Raw genomic sequence first — 11,856 nt, forward strand, 5'->3', positions numbered from 1 at the left:
TCAAACGTTTTGCTATCATTTTCTTAGTGTTTGTGACTTCTTGTACTGTTATTAGATAGAAAGCATGGGTCCGAAGAAAGAGTGTTTTGAAAACAATCATCGCGATAAGGAACTGGTTAGCTGTGTTATCGACATTGTTGATGATAATTTAGTCAACCCTTTCAGAAAACAGTTAAGGGAATGCCAACAGCAGACCACATTAGACAGATATTTTTCTTCAGTGAAAACCAGCCAGGTGCTAGTGAAAACATTCAAAGGGAAGAAACTCCTGAAAAGCAGATACCCATTGGTTTTATGAAAGGGGGATCTTCTTCCAAACAATGACTACCTCTCCATCCCTCCCCTCCACATCCCAGTCCACAGATCTAGATCCTCATCCAGCTCAAGGAATGGGCCATACTGTAGTTGTTAGAAACTTTTTCAATGTTGTGTTTCTTATTTAAATTATATTATTTAACTCTGGACTTACTTACTTTGATATTGCTGTGTAATGTTTAATATAAAAAGGAAAGGTTAGGGTAAAAACTTGGAGGTTGAGAATGAATCCATTTTCAGTTATTTCTATGGGAAAAATTGATTCAGAACTTGACTGCATCGCATCTCGACGCTTCCTCTGAATGGATTAGCGTCGAGGTCCGGGGTTCTACTGTATTGTTATTATGTTTTCATATCTTACACTGTCTGCTGTATCCCTTCACCCATGTTTCTGTTATTCGTCCCCCTGGGGCTGGGGAAGTGTTATAGATCCATGATTGCTACCGGCTCCCCCTCTGTCCCCTCTTCCCCTGCCCATCCCCTCGTGCTATCACTACTCCAGTTACTGTTTCTGAGAGGTTTATCTGTTCTGGCTTCTGTGCGTCAAAAGCTCTTATCTGTACTGATGTACATACTCCAGGCTAGCAGGATTTGTGAGGTAGAACTGGGGTCATGATAAGGGCGGGGGTGGGGGTGGGGGTGGGAGGAAGCATTAAAGACCAAATGAATATTGTGTTTCATTGGTACTATACTGCACCCTGGCTGAATCGTCCCTTCCGTGTGACCCTTCTGTGAGGAGATGTCCAATTGTCTACCGGTGGGCTTTGGGTCCCCACTCTGACCCCTCTGCTTCACATCGATATAATTGTTTGTTCTTGATCTTCTGGTATCTGGTCCCATTGACACCTCATGACCACATAGGCTGGTGTGCTTCTTCCAGGTGGGCTTTGTTGCTTCCTCGCTAAATGGCCGCTTGTTTGACTCCAAGCCTTTAAGACTCTAGGTTTACTCTTAACAGGAATAGAAAGGCTAGTCTTTCTCCCAAAGAGCAGGCTGATGGTTTCGAACTGCTGACCTTGAGGTTAGCACCCAGACGCCAGGGCTCCTCACTGGTTGACAGGGACGCCTAATCTTTGGACTGGGATGCAGTTATAAAGCAGACCCATGGGTCTGTCTGTGCAGATCCACACTTTGGTAGCCTAGGGACTGACTGAAGCCCACCACAAGGCCTCTGGGGAAGCGAGAACCTCAAGACAGGTCCCCTGGCTTCTGCCGAGAGGAGTTCAGAGAGGCAGCCTGCGGTTACATGGCTCCAAACACATTTCCACAGGAGGGGCCTGGTTCATCCCGGTCTTAGGTCTCTCTCCCAGGGCCTCACTGGGGCTTCCAAGTCCCTGCGGCCATCTCCCTGCCCTGTGACCTTTCCCTCACCAGTCTCTGGCATCACTACCTCTTTCATCCTCCAACGACCCACCTTTCAAGCGGCTCATCAGATCCAAGCCATCTTCCAACGTCTTGACTTGGCAATGAAAACATGCCCCAAATAAAATAATCTCAAGTCAGCAACAACAACAAAAGAATATGACAAGAAAGTCCTTGTAAAAAAGTGGGTCAGCCACCTTGAGTTGGTAGGAAATACCCCCATTTTCCTGATGGGGAAATTGAGGCTTTAAGAAATGTTAAGTCACTTGCCACAGGTCACTCAACTGATAAATGGCAGCGTCAGAACTTAACGGCCAGTGGGTGGTGTTTTTTTTTTACTTGTTTTGTCCACCCTCCCCCCACCTCCAATTAGGTCATAACTTCCTTCCTCATAGGCTGATCGCTGTCTCTGCCTCTCACCTGGCACATTTTTCTTTATCTTCACTCATCTCCTGAACCTCTTGCCAGAGGGTCATCCTCCCCTGTGTGCACCTGTTCCTCCTCAGTTCTCACTCCATCAATTAATACTGACTGCTGCTTCCTGCATCTTCACCCTTTCTTTTCCACAGGCCTTCCTTCGTCATGGTTCAGAAGCCTGGGTCAGTCTCTGCTACTCTGGAATGGAAATGTATCCTTACTTCTCTCTGGATGCAACCTTCTGGAATCTTTTCCTCAGGACCTCCAGCCCTTTTCTGCATGATCAAGTGCTCCTTAAATTTTCTTTCCATCTTCCATACCAGAAACCAAAGTCATTCCCAATTCATAGCCACCCTACAGACTAGGGAAGTGCAGCCTCTGTGAGTTCCCAAGAATGTAACTTTCTGTGAGAATAGAAAGCCCCATCGCTCTCCTTCAGAGTGGCTGATAGTTTTGAATTGCTGACGTTTCCCTCTGAGTCCTATTCAGTACCCAGTGTGCTAGAAGACCCCATGGGGTCCTTCTCTCAGGGAACTTTTAATCTGAAGCACAAAACTGACATGTAAGTCACTGCTGGTGGTTAGCCCATCATCAAGGGCACCTATGCTTAGGCCAAAAAGAAGAAAAATTCTGGATGTCTTGGTGTGGCGTGGGAGAGCCTCCAGCAAACTGACACAGGATGTGACCCTTCACCATCCATAGCCCCTGTGGCTATAGCATCCTCCTCCTGCACAAGTTGGCTGTACTTTACCAGTCCCTCCCTTCACCTCTGCACCTCTGGATATTCTGCTCTATTCTAGTCTGCCCTTCCTGTGCTTCTCGATGGGCGCCTGCTACTCTGTTCCTTTAAACGTCTGTCCTTGTCTCTCGTTTCCACTTGCCACCATTTTATCCTTCAGCCCAGGTATCCACTCACTTATAGAGGTATCCAGTGGTGGGATTCAAATCACAACCGGTTTGCTGCCTTTGAGAGTTAGGTTTATTTTGACAACCTGGCCAACAGGAACATGTGGGATTAATCGGGTCACAGTTTGATTGAAGGGCAAAGAGATAAATGGCTCGACAAGGACCGCCCCTCTCTCACTTGTTCTCTGGTGATCGGACCAGCGTGAGGCTGCTTTAGCTAGTTCTCTGCCTCAACTTGTGAGAGCTGCACTACCTGTGGGACAGCCAACCCATGGATTGTGTTGTTAGACCTTGAGGTTCCTTCAGGACCTGCTTCACCACGCTGCTGGTGTATACATTGCTGAGCTTGATGCTGGCAGATTTTTTTGCATTGCTTGAATCCGATATCCCACCCAGGCCTGCTTCACTAAGTTCCTGAGCTGCTGACTGTTGGTGACCCACCCTGGGGTTTGCTGCCTGTGGGCAGACTGACTGCATTGCCCGAGGAAAGACTCAGCTCTCTACTTCCTTGACCTTGGACCCAGCAGCCACTTGTGAGTTGAAGGACTTCCAGTATATTAACTGTTCCTTGGAACTGATTTGAACTAAGCCCTCTGTACTCCTGTGTGGACTAATTAGCTGTTTTATTCCTTCATGCTGCATTTATCTATCTATCTATCTATCTCTCTCTCTCTCTCTCTCTCTCTCTCTCTCTCTATCTATCTATCTATATATATATACACACACACACACACATATATAATCATAAATGTCCTGGTTTTATTTCTCTAGAAAAACCTGTCTTACATAATTAGTACCGGGAGTGGTTCTAGAGAAACAAGATCATATATATGGGCTTCTCTAATTGGCTTTCCAGTGTGATTAAGCTTAACAGTACTGACGATGCTGACTCTGCCCCTAATGACAAGGATAAGTCTGCCACTCTTACTAGAGGGTGGTGTGAATCCATGGTGTGAAGTAGCAAAGCTAATACCCACAGTAGCACCACCAATAGATGAAGCGCTGGTGAGAGGGGAGGCTCTGGGTGATCGTGTGTTTGATATTTTCCAGCAGTTTTGTCAGAATGAGAAGTATAGGGAAGCTGGTTGGCTGGTCAAGGAAAGGGATAATATCAGAACCTCAGAAGCATGTCTCACGTGCTGAATAATAGACCTAAAAGCTTCTGCATGTGCTACAAAGGAGAGTCTTATTTCCTCCAGTAAAAGAACTGACATTGCAGAAAATCAAATCCAGAGAACCCTGATTATAAGTGCCATTTTAATAACTCTCAACAAAAATAAGTCAGGTTTCAGTTCTGCCACATCAGTGTGAACCAACTACGTAAATCCCACCACTGCCTCATAAACATGTGGAAGTTGGACATTGAATAAAGAAGACTGAAGAGAAGAATTGATGCATTTGAATTGTGAAGCTGGAGAAGATTATTAAAAGCACTGTGAACTGTATAGAGGACAAATAAATCTGTCTTGGAAGAAGTACAGCCAGAGTGCTTCTCAGAGGCCAGGATGGTGAGACTTCATCTTACATGCTTTGGACATATTGTCAGGAGAGGTCAGTTCTTAGAGAAGGATATCATGTTTAGTAAAACAGAGGGGCAGCCCCAAAGAGGAGGGCCTCAAGGAAATGGGTTGACATCGTGGCTGCAGCAATGGACTCAAGTGTGGGGATGATGGTGAGGATGGTGCAGGAATCAGTGATGTCTTGTTCTTTTGGGTAAAATGTCACTATGGGTCAGAACCAACTGATGGCAACTACCAACAATAACTTCTGCTGCCGTGAAGATGTACAGCCTCAGGAAGCCATGCAGGACAGTTGTGAGTCTAAATCAACTTGATGATAGTAATAGATTTTAGATTTCAAGTCTGCCCTAGTCCAATGTGACCTCATTTTAATGACTACATCTGCAATATATGAGGGGGTATCCCCCCCAAAAAAACTGGAATTACGCTGGGCAGAGCAGAGCTTTGGTAGTATGCATTTTCCCTGCTAGGTGAGCATTGAAAAACTTGCTCTGAGTTAGTGCATTCAGTGGCATAGCCTGGGAAGGTTCTCTATAGTCACAGTAAATTTTTTCGTGAAATCGGTTTCACTCACAACCTTTTTTGTGTTGGCCAATTTAAGAGGACAGCATGTGGCTGTGAAATTTTGTTTCTTGCTCAGGAAAAATGCCACAGAAACTCTTGTGATGCTGAACATAGATACAAGGACAGTGCTATGGGAAAAACTCAAGTGTAGGAGTACTTGTTTCAAAAAAGGTGAGATGTCTATAGATGACAAACCTTGTTCTGGATGTCCATCAACTTCCCAGATGAAAATGTCATGTAGAGTTTGTTCCAACCAGTCAGATTGTTAATCGAGCTTTCTATTTAGAGCTTCTGAAAAGGTTGCATAACAGTGTGCAATTTGTGGCAGATGGGGGACTGGTTTTGCCACCACGACAACGTACCTGTCATACAGCCATCTCAGTGTGCCAGGTTGGGGCAAAAAGTAGCATGCCTCTCTTGCCCCATCCACCTTACTCATCTCACCTCACTCCTCACTTCCTTTTGTATCTACAAATGAGGAGGGACATGAAAGGTCAGTGATTTGATGATGTAGAAGAGGTGAAGAGTGTGTTGGACAGGATTCTCTAGAGAGACAAACCAGATTGCTAGTAATTATATATAAATATATTTATAAAGATAGATATATATATAATATAAGAAATGAACCATTAAATTATATACAGATAAATAATGCAAGAAATTAACAGTTAAATTATAAAGCAGTGAGACACTAGCAGTCCTTTAAGGCTTGAGAGCTGCCAGTTGCCGGTCCCCTTCTGTAGAGAGAGCTGGGCTTAATATATCCAGGCAGCAAACAGCAAGGCAGGTCCCCAACTGTCATCAACTGTCGGTCCCCAGCTCCAGAGATGAACATTCCAATTGTGTGGGCTTCAAGGGACCTCGACTTACAGCGACACAGTCCACAGGCTAGGCATCCCACAGGTAGTGTACCCCTTTAAACTGAGGCACAGAACAAGCAAGGTGAGACTCACTGAGCCATTTATCTCTCTACCCTTTACTTAATCCTACTTGTGTTTATTGGCCAGGCTGGCACAATATACTATCACAAAGTGAAAAACCTGGGAGGTGCTGTCAGCCATCCAAACAGATGAGTTTGAAATATGTTTCCAAGAATGGAACCACAGATCTAACAAATGTATTGAGTGTAATGGAGAGTGCTTTGAAGGTGCTACAGTTGTTTTGTTTTTAAAAAATAATAAAATCATAGCTTTAAAAAAAAGAATTCCATTTTGGGGGGATAACCATATATATATAAAACAAACTCACTGCCACTGAGTTGGTGCCACCTCACAGTGACCCCACAGGACTGGGTAGCACTGCCCTGTACGTTTCCAAGACTGTCACAATTTACGGGAGTAAAGCCCCGTCTTTCTCTGAGGGGCAGCTAGCAGAGTCAAACCGCTGCTCTCGTATTTCACAGCCGAATGGGAGCCGCTGTGCCACCTGCGTTCATCATATAGGAAAGCGTCATATTTTTATGGAGCATATGATTCGCCCCATGACAAATGCAATCTTCACATTGATATCCGGAGATATCAAATCCAGGGGCGTGGGGGGAGGTGGGATGGGGATTTCGCTGCAGACATATTCCTCCAACCACTGTTTTCCTTTTAGACCCTCTCTCCTCACACCCAAGACCTCCGCTACTTCCCTCGGCACACGGTGGCTCACACGTTGCCATACTCAGTTTCCTTCTCTGTGGCTCATTGTAAAACTCAGTCTCCAGCTTTTCAAGTTTTGCTGTCAATGCATCCAAGGAGTCTCGGGAATTCAGAAATTCTGTTCACTCTTGAAAAAACTTGGTTTTTGAAACCATTGTTTCACTTGTGTTCTTGTTAAGTATCATGGAGTTGGTTCCAACTCTTAAAACCCAATTCACCGCCATGTGAATGCTCTTAGTGATCCTATAAGACACGGTAGGACTGCCCCTGTGAGTGTCCAAGACTCTACTTTAAAAAGAAAAATCATTTTACTGGGGGCTCTTACAGCTATTATAACAATCCATAAATCAATTCTACCAGGAAAACGTTGTACATTTGTTTGCCATCATCATTTTCTAAACATTTTCTTTCTACTTAAGCCCTTGGTATCAGCTCCTCATTTTTCCCCTCCCTCCTCCACTTTTACTCCCTCAGAAACCCTTGATAATTTATAAATTGTTATTTTTTCATGTTTTAAAATGACCGATGTTTCCCTCCACCCACTTTTCTGTTGTCCATCCCCCAGGGAGGAGGTTATATGTAGATCATTGTAATCCGTTCCCTCTTTCTCCCCGCACCTTCCCCTTACCACCCTGGTATTACTACTCTCATTATTGGTCCTGAGGGGTTTATCCTGGATTCCCTGTGTTCCCTGCTCTTATCTGTACCCATGTGTACATGCTCTGGTCTAGCCAGATTTGTAAGGTAGAATTGGGATCATGATAGTGGAGGGCAGGGGGAAGGAAGCATTAAAGAACTAGAGACCCCAATAAAAGGATTAAAAAAAAAAAGAACTAGAGGAAAGTTGCATGTTTCATCAGTGCTGTACTTCACCCTAACTGGCTGGTCTCTTCCTGTGACCCTTCTGTGAGGGGATGTCCATTTGTCTACAGATGGGCTTGAAGTCTCCAATCTGCATTCCCCATTCACAATGATATGATTTTTTGTTCTTTGATGCCTGATACCTGATCCCATCGACACCTTGTGATCACACAAGCTGGTGTGCTTCTTCCATGTGGGTTTTGTTGCTTCTCAGCTAGATGGTCCCTTATTTATCTTCAAACCTTTAAGACCCCAGATGCTATATCTTTTGATAGCCTGGCACTATCAGGTTTTATTCGTTACATTTGCTATGCACCCATTTTGTCTTCAGCAATTGTGTCAGGGAAGCTGAGCATCACGGAATACCAGATTATTAGAACAAAGTATTGTTGTGTTGAAGGAGTACTTGAGAAGAGATCCAATGTCCGTCTGTTACCTTGATACTTAACATATAAATATATGTACATAGATCTATTTCCCTATCATTATATATAAATATATTTACATATGTACGTTCCTGTATTTAGACCCTTATAAATGTCCTTTGCCTCCTAGTTCCTTCCTCTATTTCCTTTTACTGTCCTCTTGTCCCACTATCATGTTCAGCCTTCCTTCAGGTTTCCTCTGCGTTACATTGCCCTTAATCAAGCCCTACTAGGTGTCCTACACCCTCCTCGCCATCGGTTTTAGATCGTGTGTTATTCCCTTGTCCCTGAGTTTGTTCAAAACTCTACTTTGTTTTTTTTTTAATTTAAATAGATTTATTTCTAACAACTTTGCTCTGTTTAGAGGATGCCATTTCGTTCAGTAATGAGAACCATCTTGGGGGAGGAGGGTGGCAATTGTTGGCTAGCTTTTATGGATGGAAGAGGATACCAGGGAAATAGATAACGCTGGGAAACACACAGAGCTCAGGGTCTGTTCCCCAGGTCGGCTGGCTAATCCAGGAGCACAGGCTTCGCAGAAAGCATGAGGGGGTCCACTAAGGGATACAGAGGGTCTCCTCCTCCAGATTACAGTGGGCAGACCACTGACCTCGGAGCTAGCTGAGATACACAGGAGAGGCCCCCGGTGGAGAGAAAACACAGTCTGGTGAGGCCGGCCCAAGACCACACTTCCCGGGAGAGCGACCACCTTGGCAGGCCAGGAGAAGCCTCACTTCATGATCTTGCTCTCTAAAGGCTTGGTGCTCCTCCACTTGCGGATTCGCTTGAGACAGCAGGCATGGCTGCAGTTGGCCAGGATCCCAAAGTGGCGCTCGCTGGGGTTGGCCTTCTCATAGATCACCTCCATGCAGACCACACACCATGCCCTTGCTGCGCTGGACATGTCCTTCTCGTGGGCTTCCGTGCGTGATCGGGCGTGCAGTGAGCGCTTGCAGCGTCCAGGGGGTGCAGCACCTATAGCCCACACAGGTCCCTGTCGGGGTACACACACTTCGCCCAGTACCACCGCAGGGGCACAGCTGGTTCCTCGTGTCCACGGGCTGCTCTTTCTCTAGTGGCTCCGTGGTCACTGAGCCCTGCAGGGAGGCTTCGGGGCAGGCCGGCCCCAGGAGGGTTGTCCAGGGACAAACTCAAAGGCCCTCGCCCAGTGCTCTGTCCCTGCCCCTGCCCCGACAGCAGCAACGGTTGGACTTCTCCACTCCACTTCACCGACACTCATCTCTGTGGCGATGGCAAGTGGTCCGACTCCAGGCAGGCAGACCGGGGAGAGGGCTTCGCAGCCCCATCAACAGTGGCCGCTTTGCCCTGCTTCAGGGTCTTGCTGTGTTCATGTCTGCTGCGGCCGCCATCCATGCGATACCCTCGCTGGAAGTACTTGCCGAGGACCCCCGCAGGGGACCTGTTTGGTCCAGCCAATGGCTGCTGTTGCTTCCCAGTCCCTGGGGGCTGGGAGGTGACAGTGGGGAGGGGTGACAGTGGGGAGGAGTGGGGGTGGAGGGCCGCTGCCACCGCAGCTGCAGCTGTACCTGCTCCAGATGTTGTAACTGTTGTCCCCGAAGCTGCAGCCCCAAACTCTACTTTTTTTATGGGTGTTGGAAGCATTATGTTTCTCCCACAGAACAGCTGGTGGTTTCGAACTGCTGACCTTGGGGATCACAACCGAATGTGTACCCACTGCACTACCCGAGCTCTGGCTCTTAGTGGCCCTTTAACTGAACCATTGCTCAGTCCTGCACCATCCACACAATCTCAGCTATGTGTGAGCCCACTGCTGCAGCCACTGTGCCCATTCAGCTTAATGATGGTCTTACTCTTTTTCATTGAACTTCACATTTACCAGCAATAATGTCTTTCTCCAGAGACTGGTCCCTCCAGATAACATGTCTCAAAGACACAAGAGAAAGTCTCATTGCTTTGCCCACTTTCTCACTGCCAAAGAGTCAATTCTGATTCATGGCAATAATATAGATGAGAATAGAATTGCCCCTGTGGGTTTCTGAGATGGTAACTTTTTAAAAAAATTGTTTTATTAGGGGCACATACAATGCTTATCACAATCCATACATACTTCAATTGTGTAAAGCACATTTGTACATTCATTGCCCTCATCATTCTCAAAACAAGACCCTGACACCCAAGACCCTGACATCAGCTCCTCATTTTCTCCTCCCTCCATGCTTCCCCCACCTCATTAACCCCTGATAATTTATAAATAATTATTTTGTCATATCTTGCCCTGTCTGACATCTCCCTTCACCCACTCCTCTGCTGTCCATCCCCCAAGGGAGGAGGTTATCTGTAAATGCTTTACCAACCCACCCTCCCTCAACCCTCCCAGTATCGCCACTCATACCACTGGTCCTGAAGGGATCATCCTCCCTGGATTCCCTGTATTTCCAGTTCCTATCTGTACGGGTGTACATCCTCTGGTCTAGCCAGATTTGTAAGGTAGAGTTGGGATTATGATAGCAGGGGCGGGGGGTCGGGTGAGTGGGAGGGCAGAGGGTTGGGGGGGGGGAGAAAGAAGCATTTAGGAACTAGAGGAAAGTTATACGTTTCATTGTTGCTACATCGCATCCCGACTGGCTCATCTCCTCCCCGAGACCCTTCTGTAAGGGGATGTCCAGTGGCCTACAAATGGGCTTTGGGTCTCCACTCCGCACTCCCCCCGCCTCATTCACAATGATATGATTTTTGTTCTGATGATGCCTGATACCTGATCCCTTCGATACCTTGTGATCACACAGGCTGATGTGCTTCCTCCATGTGGGCTTTGTTGCTTCTGAGCTAGATGGCTGTTTGCTTATCTTCAAGCCTTTAAGACCGCAGACGCTATATCTTTTGATAGCCGGGCACCATCAGCTTTCTTCGCCACCTTTGTTTATGTACCCATTTGTCTTCAGTGATTGTATCAGGGAAGTGAGCACACAATGATATGATTTTTTTGTTCTTTGATGCCTGATAACTGATCCCTTCAGCACCTTGTGATTGCACAGGCTGGTGTGCTTCTTCCATGTGGGTTTTGTTGCTTCTGAGTTAGATGGCCGCTTGTTTACCTTCAAGCTTTTAAGATCCCAGGTTCTATATCTTTTGATAGCCTGGCACCATCAGCTTTCATCACCACATTTGCTTATTCACCCACTTTGTCTTCAGCAGTTGTGTTGGAAGGGTAAGCATCATAGAATGCCAATAGAAGAAAGTATTATTGCATTGAGGAAGTACTTGAGTGGAGACCCAATGTCCTTCTGCTACCTTAGTACTAAACCTATAAATATATGTGCATGGATCTATTTCCCCATACTCATATATAAATATATTTATATCATACATGCCTTTATTTAGACCTTTATCAATGCCCTTTGCCTCCTAGCTCTTTCCTCTATTTCCTTTGACTTTCCTCTTGTCCCACTATTATGCTCAGTCTTCATTTGGGTTTCAGTGCTTCCTCTTGGTTACATTTCCCTTGATCACGCCCTACCAGGCCTCCTACACTCTCCACAAAACTGATTTGGATCACTTGTTGTTCCATTTCTCCCTGAGTTTGTTGACACCACTACCTTCCCGCCACCACCACCCCGCCTCCCCTCTCCCATGTCCACCCGGAACTGTGGGTCCCATTGTTTTCTCCTCCAGATTGTTCTTCCAGCCTGTCTTATTAGACAGACCTACGGAAATAATAACGTGCACAAAAACAAGACAAAGCAAAACCAAGCAACAATATACAACAAAACAACAACAACAAACCAATGACCAAAAAAACAAAATAAAACACAACAAGAAAGAAAAGCGTGTAGTTAGTTCAAGGAGTGTTTGTGGGCCTTT

The 11,856-nt window shown here is 46.0% G+C and overlaps 1 pseudogene; it reads right to left on the reverse strand.

Annotated features, from left to right (window-relative positions):
* Positions 1-8,743: 8,743 nt before the first annotated feature.
* On the reverse strand, positions 8,744-9,636 carry LOC142457762 (E3 ubiquitin-protein ligase makorin-1-like; annotated as a pseudogene).
* Between the last annotated feature and the right edge of the window lie 2,220 nt (positions 9,637-11,856).

The sequence above is a fragment of the Tenrec ecaudatus genome, chromosome 10 (assembly GCF_050624435.1).
Source record: "Tenrec ecaudatus isolate mTenEca1 chromosome 10, mTenEca1.hap1, whole genome shotgun sequence".
Classification (NCBI taxonomy): domain Eukaryota; kingdom Metazoa; phylum Chordata; class Mammalia; order Afrosoricida; family Tenrecidae; genus Tenrec; species Tenrec ecaudatus.